Source organism: Daktulosphaira vitifoliae, unplaced genomic scaffold, assembly GCF_025091365.1.
Source record: "Daktulosphaira vitifoliae isolate Bord-2020 unplaced genomic scaffold, ASM2509136v1 Scaffold_1, whole genome shotgun sequence".
NCBI lineage: Eukaryota > Metazoa > Arthropoda > Insecta > Hemiptera > Phylloxeridae > Daktulosphaira > Daktulosphaira vitifoliae.
The window spans coordinates 19,766,128-19,786,740 of record NW_026099572.1 but is presented as its reverse complement, the minus strand read 5'-3'; the positions used below and the strand labels follow the sequence as shown (position 1 = coordinate 19,786,740).

Below are 20,613 nucleotides of genomic sequence, written 5' to 3'. Positions count from 1 at the left end.
CTCACGTAATTTATTCACAGCATGATCAGGATTTTTTCCAGTAAATAAAACACGCGTTTTTTTAAATTAAACGAGAGTAATCTATTAATCATTTAATTGTACATATAATTATTTCATTTTTTTAAAAAATACAATATTTATTTTAACACATATTTCTATAAAAAAATAATTAGTTATAAGAACATTATATCGTAACTAGAGGTGTGATCTTTTCTTCCGTTGCATACAAGTTTGAGATTTTCATCGATTCCTTTGTTTAAATCTTCACGAGTGAATGTAAATCTTGCGGGTAAATAAACTTGAAATGACGGTTCATTATCAAGTTTTACTTCAGCCACTGGAGTCTCATTCGAGTATTTTGATTTTATCACGTACAGTCCCAGAACCTTGTATTCTACTCCTATTTTAAGATCAGACACACACATTCTACGTTTATTTTTCATACCATTCAACCAATCTTTATTTATCATACTCATCTAAAATTTAAAATACACATATCATTGTAAAATAATAAATCTTGTGTTTTAATATGAATTATTAAAAAACTTACTTTTATCTGTGGATGATAGTCTTTAAATTATCCTCACGTTGATTACGTTATTTTACAAACTTCATCGATTACAAATCAAAAATGACTGAATTTTATTAAAAGAAACTATAGTTTTTATATCAAAATAATAACGTATATATAACAACTATTAATGGAGGGAGATAATATTATTTCAGAACGCATATAAATTTATTGCGATCATTTATTAATGAAACGTTTTTAAAGTGTGGCGGTAATAACGTGATAAGGGTGGCGCTAATAATTTTGAAAAGTGAGGCGCCGGAGGAGATTATAAGTGAGGCGCTATTATTTGTTATCAAATTGAATTTTTATTTTGATAAGGGAGACGCTAATAATTTTGATAAGTGAGGCGCCGGAGGAGATTATAAGTGAGGCGCTATTATTTGTTATCAAATTGAATTTTTATTATGATAAGGGAGGCGCTAATAATTTTGATAAGTGAGGCGCCGGAGGAGGCGCAAGTGAGGCGCCCCCACAAACACACATTATAGATAAATGACAAATTGTTACTTACTCCAAAAAAACACAATCCCCTTCATTTTAATTATAGTTTAAGTGACATTAACCTACAACGTTCCTCATTAATTAAAGATTTAGGAATCTTATTTGATTCCAAACTGTTATTTAACGCCCACGTAGCAGCGATAAAAAAAGAAAGCCTTAGCAATATTTGGAATGATAAAAAGAAACTGTTCTAATTTTCACGATCCACTTGCTTTTAAATGTTTGTATACCTCTCTAGTACGTTCCTTATTAGAATACGTTCCGTTAATTTGGAACCATAACAATACAGGACAAAATGATCAATTGGAAAGAGTGAAAAATATCGTCCTAAGATTTATATGTTATAAATGTAATATCCAACGAACTCCTCATTCTGGATACAAACAAATTTTAAATTTGTTAAACTTAGATACTTTAAAATCTCGTAGAAACATATCATATAAAATCTTTCTCTCCAAATTATTAAAAAACAAGATTGACAACTCATACATATTAGGCCAACTTAACTTTAAAGTTAATAACTATTGCACCCAAAACAATGATTTATTTTATATACCTCACACAACCAAAAAATATGCGTCAAAAGACCCATTAAATATATTAATGTCCGTAGGTAATAGTCAATAATTTCCTTTATTATTATATTTATTATTATTTGTATTATTACCATATACTCTATTTAACTTTTATTAAGTTTATATTATTATTTTCATAGTATTATATTATATTATATAATTGTTATCATTGAGTTATTTTGTAAATTGGACATTTGTCCGTAAAAATGAATGAATAAATAAATAAAAACTAGCAAATATATTTGTATAGAATATACAAGAGTTCCCATTGTTCGTAACAATTGACTTGTTTTTCTTTATTTATTGAACATGTAGTATATCTATACAACAGATGGACGGAGCACAAGCAAAACATGTTGTATAGAAGGGACTATTATTTCATAGAAGAGTGTGAGGATGTCATATCCCCCAAAGTTTATCAAAATCATAAGTCGGAATTTTTAGAATAAAATGTAGAATTTTGTACCTATGAAAGTACTTTGTCGGTAAAATTCACTTCACACCCTCCTAAAATTTACTACTAGGATCGTTCCTGTATACAGATTGTAACATCATCTTCATCTCTTTTTATCCAATGATTTTTTAACTGCTATTTAGAAAATAATAAAAATACTAGTTGTATTATGATATAACCAGTATTTTTTCACTACAATAAAAGAAAGTAAGTCTGTTTGGGATTTACACCAACAATATTCATATTGTTTGAAACATTATGGCTTATTCAATGACAGCATTTTAATCAACATAGCGTGATCTATACACACGACACCCCAAAATCATTCAAGTAAATTTTTCTATGAAAAATGTAGTATAAATTAAAAAGTTATTTTTTCTTTGTAGTTTCAAAATTAGTCTTCCAGACTTAGTTCGATTTACTAACGCGCTATCGATATATCAACATTAGGGTGTCCCTTATTTTTAAAATTTTGGAATTTCTTTGGGCTTAACCCCCAAATTTGTGTAAATATAGTAGATATATAAATATACTATGTAAATATACTAGTAAATATACTATGTTTATAATTTTTTATTATTTTAAATAAAAATATTTTAATACAAAAGAGTATAAAGTTTTAAAGTTATTTCAAAAAAGTCAATAGATATTTATTTAGATTTCTGGAGAAGAAAAAATATAGGAAGTTCAAATATTTTTGTGTAAATGATAAATTATTATTAGTTATTGCACTTTCGGTTAATATGAACTCAATGTTCAAAAATGTTTATTGAGTTATATCAATTTACTATTAAGTGCCAACACATAAAGATTATTTAATAAACTATATAGAAATTAACCTTTTATTGTTACAGTATTCAAATGTTTGATCANATATAGAAATTAACCTTTTATTGTTACAGTATTCAAATGTTTGATCAAGTTCATGGCTATCCTTTATAAAATATTTATCATACTTATTAAAAAGACATATGTTTTAAATATTGGAAATTAAAAAAACATGATATCCATCAATATTTATTTATTGTAACTATTTGATATAATAAAATAAACTTGACATGATATTTCATAAGAAATATTTTATTTAAGTTATAAAATAATTGTGCTTTGAATATTGGGTATTTTAGACTACCTAGGTATATAGATTTGTGTTTTTTTTTAAGGGAACCAACTGTGAATAGTTTTATTTATATTTTTTAAATTATTTAGGTTACATGTAATTCTGTCCCGCATAGATTAAAATGTGCCTCCCTTTATTGGTTGACTTATATAAAAATCTTGTTGATTTAATAGTATAAAGGTTACAAATAATTAAAAAATGAGTCGAATGAAAATCTTGTTTAATGTAAAACCCTGTTAATTGTTAAACGGTGAAAACCTTAAAATTATTACTTTTCATTTATTTAAAATTTTAAGTATTGAAATATAATTCTCATTCAAATAGATGCAATTCTTTTTAACATACAATGTTTGAAATATTTAAATTATTGAGTAGCACAATGAAGGGATTTTCATTAAAAATCAACAGTTTTTTAAGAGATCGTATTTCAATGTATACAATGTTGAGAAATATATAAATTGCATCATTTTAAATATTGAAATACAGAAGTAATTTGTATCACATGTATGAATAAAAATCAATAAATAAGACGATTTAAAATAAGCTAGAGCCGACCCCAAATAGTTGGGATAAAGGCTAAGGATATGATAATAACGACAATGATGTATGATTAAAAATGTTCAACATTTTAAGCTCATGGATAATCTTGAGGTATCCGTTAATAACATAATAACAACATAACTAATGATAGTACTTTATTAAAATAAATAATTTTGTATTATAATTATAATTAATCATAATACAAAATGCAAAAATTTAATATATAATTTACCATATGTATCTTTTACCATTACAATAAATGTAAGTACTAAAATATATGATTATCTTTAAAAAAAATAATATATGCTTGTAAGGTTTCAGCCAAACAGAGGGCCTACTAATTACCCACTGCCCAGGGGGAACACTGGACAGTGACCTAGTAGCCGCGCCAAACAAGATAGTACTTGTCGACGGAGCTACTAGGTTTTGAGAAAAACAAATATTAAGAAAAGAGAAAGGCCATGTATAACATAATAACATCTTTTCTTTTTAATTATTGAATATTTTTAGCATATATATAATATTAAATGTATAGTCATGAGGAAGAGAAAAAAAAAAAAAAAAAAAAAGAAAAAGAGGTGCTCTATATAACAGTAATAATGGGTTTGAAAAGGGGGGTTTCAGGTTGTACTTGATTGTTGATTGAAGGGTGACGGCCCACCACCGGCCATAGCTGCGCCTCACATCACCATCATCATCATCTCGACATTTATTTTAATAAAAAAAACGGAGGACAAAAAAAAATACAGCCTGGTTGACTCCAAAGTAGACGGCAGATCAACTCGACGTTTTATTTAAAAAAAACGGAGGACAAAAACACAACGGCACCACTTGGTTGACAGCAGATCCACTCGACGTTTTATTTTTTTATAAAAAAAAAACGGAGGACAAAAAAAAATATGAACAGCCGGGTTGATACAAGTCGACAGCAGATCCACTCGACGTTTTATTTTGATAAAAAAAACGGAGGACAAAAAAAAATACAAAAAAGAAACGTGGTTTTCAAAATATAATTATATAAAGAAAACACGAGTTGTTGCCTCGACGGTATAGGTGAGAGAAAAAAAAATGTTGTAGCGGCAGTTGTGTAGTGGCCGGTGATCGTGACGCTGGGTGGTGGTGGTGCCAACTTTGAACACGTTCATTGAGGGGACATTACAATATTGGTATAGGTGCACAGTGTACGGTCAGCTGATGATGACAGATATCGGACCGGTTGACAAGTGGAGGTTATCATATACAAAATTATGAAAATACTTTACACCTACTGCACATGCATCTAATTGATAAGATTAATATAAAAAAAAAAACTTGTATAAATTCTGCAACATTACATGCTATTATTAAAATGAATTAAAATAACTATTTATTATTTTACTCCTAAATTTAAATTAAATGTACTTACATTTTATTGAACTTCTCAGTTAAATATATATGTGAGAGTGAACAAGGAAAAAAGCAGTCTTGACAAGTTATCTAGTCGCTGTAATAATAGTGAATGTCTCGAAAAAATAATTTGTAAAAAGAGTAAATCAATGGTTGATGATTTGAAAAAGTGTCATAGTAAAAATTAAAATACAAATAAAATTCGTGCGAACTAAAACTGTTGGTCAACGGGTACTGACACGACTGGTTATTCCGCCAAAAGTTCGTACAATAAATTCGCGCTTTAGTCTCAATGGAAATATTTTATTTTAATTCTATTTTAAAAGTTTTTTATTAATTTACTAATCAAGGGATAATATGTCTAATAACAGTATAAGTGAATAAAACTATTTGAACCGCTATAGCCGTTATAACGATTCTTTCATTAATGAAAGAACTTTGGTGAATCAATACGATTATTTTGAACATTGAACGATTTCAGCACTTACTAAAAATTGCTCGGTTATTTATTGAACGTCGAACATTCCTAGAATTTATAAAAAATTACACGGTTCATTATTGAACTCTCCCAGCACTCATGGGTCGCTTGAACCGACCGTGAACCAAAATAATGCTACTCGGGTAGTAACTACAAATTCGAAAGAGTAGATAATTTTAAATACCTAGGAGTTGACATCAACAAAGAGGCAAATAGCCACGAGGAAAAAAACTTAGATTAACAACAGCAAATAGATTTTATTCTGGATTGATTCTTCTATTTAAATCTAAGTTTTTACCTCGGAAGACAAAAAAAACTCAAAGTATTAGTGAAACCAGTAAGGCCATTAAAGATAGTGTGGACCTTTCAACGGATGTTATTAAGAAGAATATATGGCCCAAAAATTAACATTGAAAGAGAATATGAGATTAAAAAAAAACCAGGAAATTCAAGAACTATTCGGAGAAACAAATATCATTAGAGTTCTAATAAGTAGTAGTTTGAGTTGGGCCGAACACGTGTGGGGATCGGAGGGTACAATTGGACAGGTGACAAATTGGAGACCTAGGGGACATTATACACAAAGATGGAAGGATAGAGTTGTCAAGAACTTGAAAGATATCGGAATAGAGAATGGGAAAGAGTTGGCGAAAGACAGGGATCGATGGAACAAGTGGTTGTTGTGGCAATAGGCCTAGAAAAAAGAACTATATATATACATATATATATATATATTAAATTAAAGCTTAGGTAATGTACATAAATATGGAAAAAAAATTTCGAACTTTATGGTGAAAATGGTTACCGAAATACAAATATTTAAAAATGTTATTTTTTGGGAAGATTTCAACCATTTACGGGGAACGAGGAAAATTTTTTTAATTATTGAGAGAATGGTCTTCAACTAGATACGATTTGTGATCTTTTGACGTATCATTGAAAAAAATCGGTCAATTTGGAAGATGAAAAAAAGTAGTAACAGACATAAAAAAATAAAAAATAAATATAAATAAACACATTATGGTAAAATTAATACCTTAGCTTTGCATAGATGTTAAAAAACGATTTATTTTTATGTAAACATGACAAATTATACTTGTTTATGACATGTATAGGCGTAATTAATGCAATGGAATAAGAAATATTCTTAATAAATTTGTATAATTGTGTTAACTTATAATAACTAAGTACCATTAATATTTTAGTTTTATAAATCAACTATCGAAATTTGAAACTCCAATTTTCTATTACTGACTGTTAGTAATATTTTTAAAAATCAAAAAGATTCTACTTCAACTTTTAAAAATTGTCCTATCATTTAGTTTTTTGCAATATTTAAGTTAAAACTAAATATTGGCAAATTTATATACGTTAAGGTTTAAAAGTTCATCATCTTTTGTAAAAAGAAAGAAATTATACATGAGTTCAAGAACATTTTTATCTATTAATAAACTAGCAGAAAGTTTTCATATTTTTACAATTTATTGCAACATATTTAAAAGCTACTTCTAAGACTTATTGGGTATCACGATTAAGTCATAAAAAACTGATGCAGCTATATAGTTTGATCTATATTATTTACTTAAGTTAACTTTAAATTGTATAAATTTAATTATTATTGTAATAGTAATTTAGTAGAATTTATTTTATGGCATTTTTAAAAGAATAATGATTTAGTAAGAAAATACAGGTGTTTTAAATATTTTAAGTACATTAATGATTTAATTTAATACTATTTAAATCTAATCTTAAATATAAGGGATATATTTGTAGTTGAATGACAATAAAAATGCTTTATGTTAATGTAACAGTCTGTACTTATAGATGCAAACATATATATAAATATAAAAATTAAGTAAGCTATAACAACAATAAAAAATAATAAATGGCTAATTAAAAAAAAAAAATTATAAATAAAAAATCATATTAACTAAAATGGAAAATTATTAATTTAAAACATTTATAAATATAAAAAAAACTTAAGAAAAGTAATAATTTATTGAAATAAATGTAAGCAGATATTACATTAAGGACTTTATTTTCAGATTTATGATTTCCACCAATTTCTTTCGTCAATCAATAGTTAACATATTCATATGATCAAAATATTAATTAAGGTCATTTACATTTCGATATACTATTATTACTATATTTCGAGTACAGTGAGATGATATAGTAAAATAAAAGACCATATAACAATAATTATTAGTTATTGTTATTATTAATTAGTCTTCTATAATATTTACGGCCTCTCTACCAGTCATAAGAAGCAACTAATAAGTAGAATACGGAAGTTGATGCAGTAATAATTTTGAACTAGATATGATAATAAATATCTCAATGTTTTTTTAATGTCTAATTTATTTATTAACTTCATATAAAATCATTATATGCAAACAATATATGCGAAAATATGAAGTTGATATCGAAAGAGTTGCTAAATCGAATGTCACAATTGGATGTCTATTATTAAATGTCCCGTTCGCGAACGTATACGTTCAGATTTTATTTTATATAGGATTATATGATGAACGTCGTTCATGAACACGTTTGGTACGTATGTAATATCGAACGCACAACCGTTTAGAACAATAGAAATCTTTCGTTCATAACAGACTTTAGGAACCATTCGATAGCGAACATAGAGTCATCTATTACAAGAAAAGTTTGACCCTTATATTTACCTTTTAAGTAAACATATTATATATATGTATGGAGGATATGAAAGAAATTGGAGAAAGAATCCTAGATTTCACATTATCGTATGATAGTGGTGTTAATACTTATTAACATTATATAACTTATAAGATTAGGAATAATAGAGAGAATTGGAGTGGAATTTCAGGAAACAAGGAAATCTGGTGGTGGGACGAAGACGATCAAAACTTTAAACATATTAATAAAAAGGAGTTCAAATTATGACAGAAGAGCAAAAAGAGAGAAGATTAAATAAAGTATAAACACTTGTGTAAAGAAACTAAGTGTGCAGTAAGTAAGGAGAACATTAAAATAAAATCTAGAAAGGAATATGCCAAAAGAATGGAGGAATAGTGTTATGGTGCTGATATATAAAGATAAAGGAGACATACAATAGTGTGAAAATTATAGAGGCATAAACTTAATGAGTTATAGTATGAACATTTGGGAAATAGTAGTAGGTAAGAGAATAAAACATGAAACATCAGTATCTAAGAACCAGTTTGAATTTATGCTTGGTAAGTCAACAATGGAGCCATTATTTTGTGCGAGACAAATAAAGAAAAGATGAAAAAGCTGTGTATAGTATTTATATATTTGGAGAAATCTTATGTCAGAGTACATAGAGAGGTTCTAAAATGGCCATTAATGAGAAAAGGAGTCTCAAAATGGTACATTAAAATAATAGAGAATATGTACGATGACACTTGTATTAGGCTAAAAAGTGTGGACGAAATAATAGAATATTTTAGGGTAAGAGTAGAAGTGCATCAAGGTTCTGCATTAAGCCCTTATGTATTTTCTATAGTGTTGGATGAAATTACTAAGCCAACAAATTTGTTTTTTGACTAATTTAGTTAAAACTGACTATCGACAGAGTATCAACTCTGGATTCCAATTAGATAGTTGACACTTTTTTAAAAGAGAACCTAACTTTACACTACTAATTTTACAAACAATATGTAATCTGTTTATAAACAACGCAAATCAACTTTGACAATTTAACACTTAAACTTTTTAAAGTTCTCAAAAAAAAATTGTTATATCTAGTTCGGAGGATTATACTCTTCTCTTACTCTATCTTCACATTCACATTCAGCTATTTTATCACTTAATTCAATATTCTGTTGTTCGACAAATTCAACTCTTTTTTCATATTTTTTGTCCAAATCACTAATTACTTCCTTAAACATTTCTCTTATTGCTTCTAATATAATTGTCATATTGTTATTTTACTTTTTTCTTAAATAAAATTCATTCTCTGGTATAAAAAGTAGGTGCCAGCTCGTGGAGCAATACATGTTGGGTACCAATAAAACGTTTCTACGTTTGTACTCTTTTGAGTTTTTTTTTAGTTCACTTAAATTTATCAATAATACGAAAACACAACGTAATTTGTTCATATTTTACTTATTTCGTTTTATTTTAAAAAAGACGAATACATCTATACTAAACAACTACCTATCATATCAGTCTTACTTTAGGAACTACTTACTTTAGGTGAAGAGGGAAGTATAACCCTTTGGATCATGGTTAGTATCGCGTTGTTACGAACACCGTTGCAAAGGATTAAAAGGAATATTTAGAAATGAATTTTAGTATATAAAATTTTGATCATGGTAGGTAACGCATTGTTACAAGCACCGTTGAAAATTCTATATATCAAAGATTCAGATATTAGGAAAGAAATAAAGCAATGTCGTCTGCAAACTTTAACATGTCTATTATTTCTCCATGAATGTTGATAGCAACCCGGCTCTTGTCTTTAATTTTGTTAATTGCCTGCTGTACATATAAATTGAATAGGTGCGGAGATAATGAGCAGCCTTGTCTTACATCCATTTTAATTTTCGCTTCTTCTTTCATTCTTCTTCCACATTTTACAACTCCTAACTCATTTTTGTTCAAACTGTGAATTATTCTCCTGTCACTGTATGTCACTTCAATTCTCTTTAACATTCTGAGCATTATGGTCCAATTTACGTTATCAAATGCTTTTTCTAAGTCCACAAATGATGTATAAGTAGCTTTTCCTTTTTTCTATTACTTGTCTTAGACTTAGTATTTCCTCTCTCGTTCCCATTCCCATCCTAAATCCGAACTGGTCATCTGTCAAAGTATTTTCAATCTTTCTCTCTATCCTTTTCAAAACTATCCGTGTAAGTATTTTATAAGCATGAGATACCATGCTTAAGGTTCTATACTGATCACAACTTTGTGCTTTGGCTTTTTTTAGAATTGGAATTATAAGACACTTCGTGAAATCATCAGGTATCTCTCCGTCATCATAAATTTTACAAGTCATTTGATAGAGCATAAACTTTGTTTTTTCTCCACAATTTTTGAGTAATTTAGCTTGTATATCATTAATACCAGATGTTTTTTTATTCTTTAATTCTGTTAGAGCTTTTACAATTTTTTTTTTAGTATTGAGTATCTTTTATTCTTTTGATCAGTCTCATCCTCTCTTTCTGGTATTTCAATAACGTTTTCATTCCCATATAGTTTTTCGAGATAGTCATTCCATCTTTTTGCTATTTGTTTTTTTTTAGCTTCGATGCGAAGCTGAGAAGGTATTATTTTACTATGATGTGTTTTTTTTTTTTTTTGTGTCTGTTACCACTTTTTCTCAGCTCTCACCGAACGGATTTCTTTCAACGATACGTCAAAATATCACAAATCGTATCTAGTCAAAGACATTACCCTAAAAAATTGAAAAAATTTCATTCGTTTCCGTAAATAAGGAAAACCTCAAAAAAATTACAAATTTAAAAATCGCTAATTTTCGGAATTTTTTCAATTTTCTTTATTAAAAACTGCCGTAACTTTTTCAAAAATGAACGTATCAATATAATTTTTTTTATAGATGCTTGATGTCTTTACCTATCATTTGGTATATATTTTTTTTAAATCAGACTATTTTCCTATATATGGGGGGGCTTCAAATATAAAAAATGCATATAGATAGTAGAACTTTTTCAACTTAACTTTTGAAAGTGTTCCGGAAGGTCTGACGCTCTTATATATATCTTAAATTGAAGCCTATGTAATATACTTTAATTTGAAAAAAAGAAATTTGACCTCTGGACTTGTCTTCACGGTGAAAATAGACATCAAAGTTAATAAAAAATTACGATTTTTGTAAAATAATTTTTTTTTATATTTTTAACTTAATAATGCTATAACTTTTTGGAAAATGTATGGATAAGTAATTTTTTTTTTATATAGATGCTTGATATCTTTACTTATCATTTGGTATATTTTTTTTGTAAATTTGACCCTTTATCTGCCTACAGGGGGGGATTTAAAATGACAACTTTTTCACAAAAAAATAACTTTTTCAACTTAACTTTTGAAAATGTTCCGGAAGGTCTGACACTTTTATATATATATCTTAAATTAAGTTTATGTAATGTACTTTAATTTGAAAAAAAAAAAACCCAGCACAGTGGGTGGCGGCACAGTGGGGCGGTGGCACAATGGGGTAGTGGCACTTGTCTTCATGTTAAAAACTTCTACCGAATTTTTTTTTTTGTGTTAAAATTCTCAATTTTATAATTTACATTTTTAACTTTATTATGCTATAACTTTTTGAAAAATATATGGATCAATACAATTTTTTATGAGAAATAATATTTTTTAATAATCCCTTTTTCATTTGACATACTATATCTTAATCAGGATATTATTAAGGAACTAGTAGATCATATAGCTTTTGGAATAATACACCATTTTTTAAAATTAAACACTATCTAAAGATTTGCATCGAAGCGTTTTTTTTTTTATAGTGATTTTAATCACTGTCAGATATCATTATACTTGTTCCAACTATCTCACGTCACCACTGTACCGCGACCCTCCTGTGCTGGGTTTTTATATTTCAGTTCACCTATGTCATATTTTATAGCACCCATTTTATTTCTATTTTCTCCAAAAAATTGTTTCACCATTCCATATACTTTGTCAAAATTGTTTACTTTGAGTTCAGTATCAATCTCCTCACAGATCTCATTTAGATAATTTTCCTTGTCTCTTCTGCTTTTCCTGATTACCTCGTTTTTCAATCGTTTATATTCCTGTTTACCTTGATCACTTGTTGCATTCTTATACCCCTTCCTTTCATCAATCAGTTTCAGTAACTCATCACTTAGCCATGCCTTTCTCTTATGTTGATATTTTTTCTTCAAGATTTCTTCAGCAGCCCTGGGTATTCCTTCTTTTTACTTTGTTCAATATGTCTTCAATTGTTTGTATCATATTGGTGTTATTTTCTTCTAGTATTTTGTCTGTTGTATGTTCAAATTCTTCTTTTGTTCCTTGTATTTTAAGTTTACACAAATCAATGCATCTTGATTTTCTTTTTGGTAGTTTCTTGAATTTGAGTTCACAAGTCATTATAATCGGGTTGTGATCACTACCAATATCGGCCCCTGGATAGCTTTTGCAATTTTTTACATGGTTTTTAAACTTTTCTTTTACAAAGATATAGTCCAACTGCATTCTTCTAATGTTTTCCGGGGCTTTCCAGATGTAGCGTCTTCTTTTATGATGATTGAAGTACGTGTTGGTAACAATAACCAAGACCATCGAAAACCGATTACAATATCCTGATTACAAGTTTTATGATTTATAAGTGTAATATATAAATAAAAATTTAGTATAGCAATAAAGTATGAAATTGATTTTTAATAATTTAATATTGTAATTTTTTACAAAAATCGTATTTTTTTTATTAATTTTGATGACCGTTTTCATCATGAAAACAAAATAAAGTTCAAAATTACTATTTCTATTAAGTATATTACATTAAGTATTTCTATNGACCGTTTTCATCATGAAAACAAAATAAAGTTCAAAATTACTATTTCTATTAAGTATATTACATAAGTTTTAATTTATAAAAGTGTCAGTATTTCTCTCAAAAATTGAATTTTTTTCTCTCGTTTCTCGTAAATCATTGAAATCTTCCCAAAAAATAACATTTTTAAATATTTGAATTTCGGTAGCCATTTTCACTATATGACAAAATAAAATTGGCACATTTTTTTCCATATTAATGTACATTATATAAGCTTTAATTTAAGATATATAATAGTGTCAGTAATTTCGTAACACTTTCAAGAGTTCAGTTGAAAAAGTTTATTTTTTTTGAAAAAGTTCATATTTATAAAAAAAATATAAAAATGATAGGTAAATACCTCAAAATCTATAAAAAAAATGTATATTGATTTGGTCATTTTTAAAAAAAGTTATGGCAGTTTTAAGTAGAAAAAAACCCAGCACGGGGGGATCGTGGTATAGTTGGACCAAGTTTAATGATATCTGACAGTGATTAAAATCGAATAGTTATAAAAAACGCTTCAATGCAAATTTTTAGATAGTGTTTAATTTTAAAAAATTGGTAGATTATTCCAAATGCAACATGATCTATTTCCTTATTAATATCCTAATTAAGATAAAGTATGTTGAATGAAAAAGGGAAATAAAATATATTTCTCATAAGAAAATTGTGTTAGTTCCATATACTTTTCAATAAGTTATAGCATTTTAAAGTAAAAAATGTAAAATATAAAGTCGAGAATTTTCACACAAAAATAGCATTCGGTAGGCATTTTCACCGTGAAGACAAAATAATTTTTTTTTTTCATAATAAAGTACGTTATATTAGCTTTAACTTAAGATATATATATATAAGTATCAGATTTTCCGGAACACTTTCAAATGTTAAGTTAAAAAAAATATTTTTTTGTGAAAAAGTTGCCATTTTCAATTCACCCTGTGAGCAGGCAAAGGGTCACATTAAAAAAAATATATACCAAATGATAGGTAAGGACATCAAGCATCTATAAAAAAAAAATGATATTGATTGGTCATTTTTGAAAAATTTAGGACAGTTTTAAGAAAAAAAATTGAATAAATTATTAATTTTTAAATTTGTATTTTTTTTTTGGAGGTTTCCCCAATTACTGGAAACTAGGGAAATGTTTTCAATTTTTGAGGGTCATGTCTTCGACTAGATACGATTTGTGATCTTTTGACGTATTATTGAAAGATATCGGATCGGTAAGAGCTGAGAAAAAGTGGTATCAGACACAAAAAAAAACACATCATAGTAAAACCAATGCCTTTTCAGCTTCGCGTCGAAGCTAAAAATTGAAAAAATGTCAAGAATAACCAATTTTTCAATCTGTAATTTTTTGGGGAATTTCTCCCAATAATGAGGAACGAAGACAATTTTTCAATTTTTAGGGGTAGTGTCTTCGATTAAATACGATTTGTGATATTTTGACATATTATTCATCAAAATTGGTTCAGTGAGAACTAAGAACAAGTGGTAACAGACATACAAAAAAAGAAAACACATCATAATATTATTAATATCTTTTCATCTTCACTAATAAAATCGCACCAAAAATAAATTATTCTATTGACGAATGTCAAAGGCAAACAATTGCAATGGCATATTTTTAAAGTATTTTTTTTAGACAGAAACATATATATAAAACACGAAAAATGTAGGTGAAACTATAATTTAAAATACAATCTTAAGAAAAAATTATTTTAAAACTTTTTTTTTTCTTATTGTATCTGATTAAGTAATTATGGAATTTTTTAAATTTAATAAATATTGTATCTTAGTAATTTTGTTTGTTATAAATTTTTCATTGTCAGGTAAACGAAAATTTTTTCCTGAGTAAAACATTCTTATTAGAGTATAGTAAATTAAATATTTGCTATCAAATTCTATTTATTATATATTTATAATAATATCTCTTTAATAATTCGTTATTATATTTTTTTAGTGTTATGTTCACATAGCAATGATATTACACTTGGTAATAATTTTTATAAATAATTTTATAATTTTATATATTTTTAATATGTACCGTGTTACAAATTAAATTATATTTGATAATAGAAGGGAATCGTTTCAACTTAAACAATTAATTCCTTATTAAATTAAAATTTTATCCTAAATGTCTAGTCTATATATCTTAAAATTTAGTTAATAATTACATATGAAGTATTTTAAACTATAATTAATTCATTTTAAGAGTTTGTTTATGTTAAATGTGAAATTTAGGTTCTTAAACCTGCAAAAAAAAGCGTTAACTAGTTTAATTTATCATAATTAAAATACACATGTTTTTTAATCTTTGAATAATAGAATAATTAATATAGGTTCTTATAGATAACCATAAAAGGAACTATAATATTCTATATGAATACTATTTTTAATTTCTTAATGAATCGTATAGAATATTATATTATAATATGAATTAAAATTTTACCTAAAAGGGTTAGTTTAAAAATTAGTCTTGTAATATATGTATATATGTATATATATATATATATATATTAGCTTCGATGCGAATCTGAGAAGGTATAAATTTTACTTATTTACAGTTCCCAACTTGACCGATTTTTCTCAATGATTTACGTAGTTGATTTAATATATATTATTAGATATGACATTTTGGTAAAAAAACAAATTTAATTTACAGGTATTAAAAATATCACCGTTAGTAGGTTTTTCTTCCTATTTCATTATTTTCATTTTCTATATATTTTTTGACTATCATTTTTTCTAGCTTCTAAGATTGTTCGTCCATACTAGTCCATCCATTGTTTAAATTAACACCATTTAGCTTCGATGCGATACTGATTAATTAATTATTAATTAATACTGATTAATTCATTCGATGCGATACTGATTAATTTTAGTTATTATTAAGGTGGACATAATGCCCATGCACTCAGACCTGTTGGTCCATTGTGCGCACCTCATACCGAATTGTCTTGATTCGGTTTACCCACATAAGTGTTAATACATTACCAACCATAAAGTCACCTCTAAAGATGACCAAAGAGTCCTGTCTTTCTGGCGAAATTAAGTATCTCTCTTATGCTGGGATTAGGAGTACATTACTTTAGAACCACATACCAAGTTTAATATATCGCATGTGTTATACATTGGTCTGTTGAGTCTATACATTTTTAAATGATACTGTTAGACTTGAGCTCTAAATTTAAAGGAAATTTGCACATGATCGTGGATTAACACAAACACAATTATTGCACTTATGTGATAAAAATAATAATAAATATTATTTTAAACTCATAGATGAATATTTATTAGTTGAAAGTAAGTAATATTATTCATATTATGTACATATTTTGAATGAATTTATTGTTTTATATTATTTTTTTCTGAAATATAAAAAATAATTTAAAGACGTAATTCGGGGAGCACCCCCAAAATAAAATTTTAGCTACAAGCCTAGTTATTTGAGCTAGATTTAGTTATAGTTTTAATATCAACTTCTTTTTAATTCAGTTAGATTTCTGTACTAAACTTTTTGAAAGGCTAGACAATATATTAAAAGAAACATCTTATATTAAAATTGAAAGACTTTAAATTTTAAGTAATAGTGTATTGTTCTTAATAATTTTGTCTGATATAGTCTTTTAATAGTTAGGAAAACAAGAATACTTTTTCCAATCCAAAACCCTTAGTTTAAATATACTAAAAATATGAATTTCGAGTAAAAATCTAACAGATTTATAATCGTCTTTGAAAATAATTTTTTATGTTATTTTTTAGAGCCAGATAAAGGTAATTTTTTTTATTAAAAATTATGTACATTGTTTTAGTTAGTCTGTAATATTAAATTATATTTGATAATAGAAGGGAATCATTTCATCTTAAACAATTAATTATTTATTAAATTAAAATTTTATCCTAAATTTGTAGTCTATATATCTTAATATTTAGTTAATAATTACATATGAAGTATTTTAAACTATAATTAATTCATTTTAAGAGTTTGTTTATGTTAAATGTGAAATTTAGGTTCTTAAACCTGCAAAAAAAAGCGTTAACTAGTTTAATTTATCATAATTAAAATACACATGTTTTTTAATCTTTGAATTAATAGAATAATTAATATAGGTTCTTATAGATAACCATAAAAGGAACTATAATATTCTATATGAATACTATTTTTAATTTCTTAATGAATCGTATAGAATATTATATTATAATATGAATTAAAATTTTACCTAAAAGGGTTAGTTTAAAAATTAGTCTTGTAATATATGTATATATGTATATATATATATATATCTATTAGCTTCGATGCGAATCTGAGAAGGTATAAATTTTACTTATTTACAGTTCCCAACTTGACCGATTTTTCTCAATGATTTACATAGTTGATTTAATATATATTATTAGATATGACATTTTGGTAAAAAAACAAATTTAATTTACAGGTATTAAAAATATCACCGTTAGTAGGTTTTTCTTCCTATTTCATTATTTTCATTTTCTATATTTTTAATTTTGTTATAAATCGTATAGAATATTATATTATAGTATAAATTAATATTTTAATTATTATTTTATGTTATTTATTTGTCTTTCATATAAATAACGTAGAATAATAATTAATCCATTATAAAAACTACCAATGATATAAGTGACACGACTTACGTCGTAATAATAATTATCGCGGCAATTACGATGGCGTTGGCATTGCAGTGTCCGGTATTATCTTTGGGCGTCAAAAAGTTAGAAGCGTTGATAACGACAGTGTGCGGGTGCGGTTCGGTTTGTCGAGCCGGTCGTGCGCACCTTGTACAAGTCATCAGTATTCGCTGCGTTCAAACTACCGTTAGGGCGGCCGGTCGGCCACTCGCTTAAGAACTCAGCTTCAGAATCCTCTGGCGCCAAGTAAACCGGTTAGTCCGCGTGTGTGATTGGTTCGACGGCAAGGCACTGCGTAGGGACTTCATCTACCTAAGACTCGCGTTTTGTCATAAATGTTTCAAAATGGGCGTTCGATTTACGCAGCGAAAGGTTAGGTTCGCTGCGCAAGCTATTTTCCAAGACTGCTAGCAAATCGCTTTTTCTCGTGGCTCCTTTAGCTGCTAATAAGTGCATTCGCCTAGTAATTCCCGACGGTTCATTCGAGAAAGTGTCTCACCGGACACAGTGAGCGTTCTTTACCGTATTATGCGAAAATGAACAAAAATTAAAACGTTAGTGTATGTACGTTTATGTTATTCGGAAATAAGATATGAACAATCGTTACAATACGCGCTATGCATTCGCGTATGAACGACAAAAATGCCGGCCGTTTGTATAATTAATATTATTTATATTATAGTGCTACAGTACTGCACTATAACCCGAATTGTTTGTGATTATGATGATTTTACAATAGTAATCATATCTTTATGATTTTGAAGGTCGGAATTAATAATTTAAATGGTTTTATGGTACTCGGTCGTTAAAAGCTATATCGAACGCGTTGATATGGAGTGCGTTATGCACTACCTGTCTATCGCTGTCGTTGCAATTAAATGTATATCAAAATCATTGTCACCTTGACAATGGGAAGAAGACTCAACGTATCATTTGCGGAAGGTAGTCATCGGCCGTGCTACACTTGATGGACTTTTCGACGTGGCGTAATGTATGCGGTGTAGGTCAAACTACCAAACACCCATCTTAGGGCGAAATCTAATATAGGTGGCGCGGATCGTGGAGAACCGTGTATCACGAAGCGACGCGGAACCATGTCTTAGGTTACATTAAGAATCTTTTCTTTAGTTTCATGATATTCGCAAACTTTTTTCGTACATTCATAGTTAATACATTAATATGATCAAAACAATAATTAAGTACATTTTCATTTCGATATACTATTATTACTATATTTCATGTACAGTGAGATAATATAGTAGTAATTTAGTCCGTTATACTCTGTTCATTCTTAAAGAAATTTTAGCCAATCCAAAACCCTTAGTTTGATTATAGTAAAAAATTTGTTTTTTGAGTAAAAATCTACTATATTTATCGTCTTTAAAATAATTGTTTATGTTATTTTTTAGAGGCAGTTAAAGGTAATTTTTTTTATTAAAGATTACTTAACTTGTTATAAATTAAATTATATTCAATAATATAAGAGAATTTTTCAACTGAAATAATTAATTTTCTTATTATTAAAATTTTAACCAAAATGTTTAGTATAACAATTAGTGTACATATCTTAGAATTTAGTTAATAATTACATATGAAGTATTTTAAACTATTCTTCTTATTTTTTCTCGCCTTTATCCTAATTATTTGGCAGCTACCCCTAATCTAAATATTCACTAGACTTGTTCTCCCACATCATTTACACACATCAGCATGTCTTCATATCACATTCAATAAAATCTCTCCATATCTTTTTTGGTCTTCCCTAACTCTTCTTCCCAAAACATTTATTTCCATAACTAATCTTACAGCTTCCGATTCCTCTCTCCTCACAACATGACCCAACCATATAAGTTTATTTTCTCTCGTCTTATCGACAATTGATGCTACATCTATACTCTTTCTTATATGTTCGTTCTTTATCCTATAATCTCTGAATACTCCACTCATCCGTTTAAGCATTTTAATATTTGACACACTAATTCTCTGTTCTATTCTTTTGTCAATTGTCCAACACTTTGAACCACACATCATAGCTAGTCTCACTACAGTCTTATATAATTTACCTTTTAGCCTCATTGGAATTCTCTTATTGGATAACACACCAGACGCTTCTCATCACTTCAAGCATCCGCATTTAATCCCGTGTGTTACATCTTCGTCAATACCATCGCTTTTTTGCACAACTGATCCTAAATACTGAAAACTTTCCACCACTTCTATCACATCCTCACCTATTGTCACTGATCTCTTCGTACCACCTGTCTCGTAGTCTTTTTGTCAATCACGAACTCTATATACTCTGTCTTACTCCTACTTATTTTAAGCTCTTTCATTCAAGAGTTCATCTATACAAATCTAACCTTTGATTAATTTCCTGTTCTCATTAATGCTCACTTTAAAACCTCTCTCAGTACTCTGTCTAAGCTTTCTCCAAATATATAAATAACATACATAGTTTTTTTTTACTTTTTCCTATACTTATATCATACCACTTAAATGTTGCCTTACTTATCACACACTTGGCTTTTTTACACATGCGTTTATACTTTATCCAATTTTCTTTCTTTTTTCTTCTATCATACTTTGAACTGCTTTTTTTTACACTATAATTTTCTGAATGTTCTCCTGCCTTCACCATGTTTCCTTGTTTCCTGAAATTCTACTCCAACTCTCATCAACAATTTTCTTTACAGTATTCTTTACACAACTAGTTAATCTATTTCCTACATCATTTATGTTTTTTTTGATCCTGAAGTCGCCTAAGTACAGTTATTATACTTATGTGATAGCAATAAAAA

The 20,613-nt window shown here is 27.7% G+C and overlaps 1 long non-coding RNA gene across 1 annotated transcript; it reads left to right on the top strand.

The window, feature by feature from the left end:
- Window positions 1-14,851: 14,851 nt before the first annotated feature.
- LOC126896552 (uncharacterized) lies at window positions 14,852-17,622 on the top strand. The gene is made up of 5 exons (XR_007701865.1): window positions 14,852-14,997; window positions 15,129-15,161; window positions 16,451-16,471; window positions 16,931-16,942; window positions 17,602-17,622. It is a non-coding gene; the product is annotated as an uncharacterized LOC126896552 (long non-coding RNA).
- The last annotated feature ends 2,991 nt before the right edge of the window (window positions 17,623-20,613 follow it).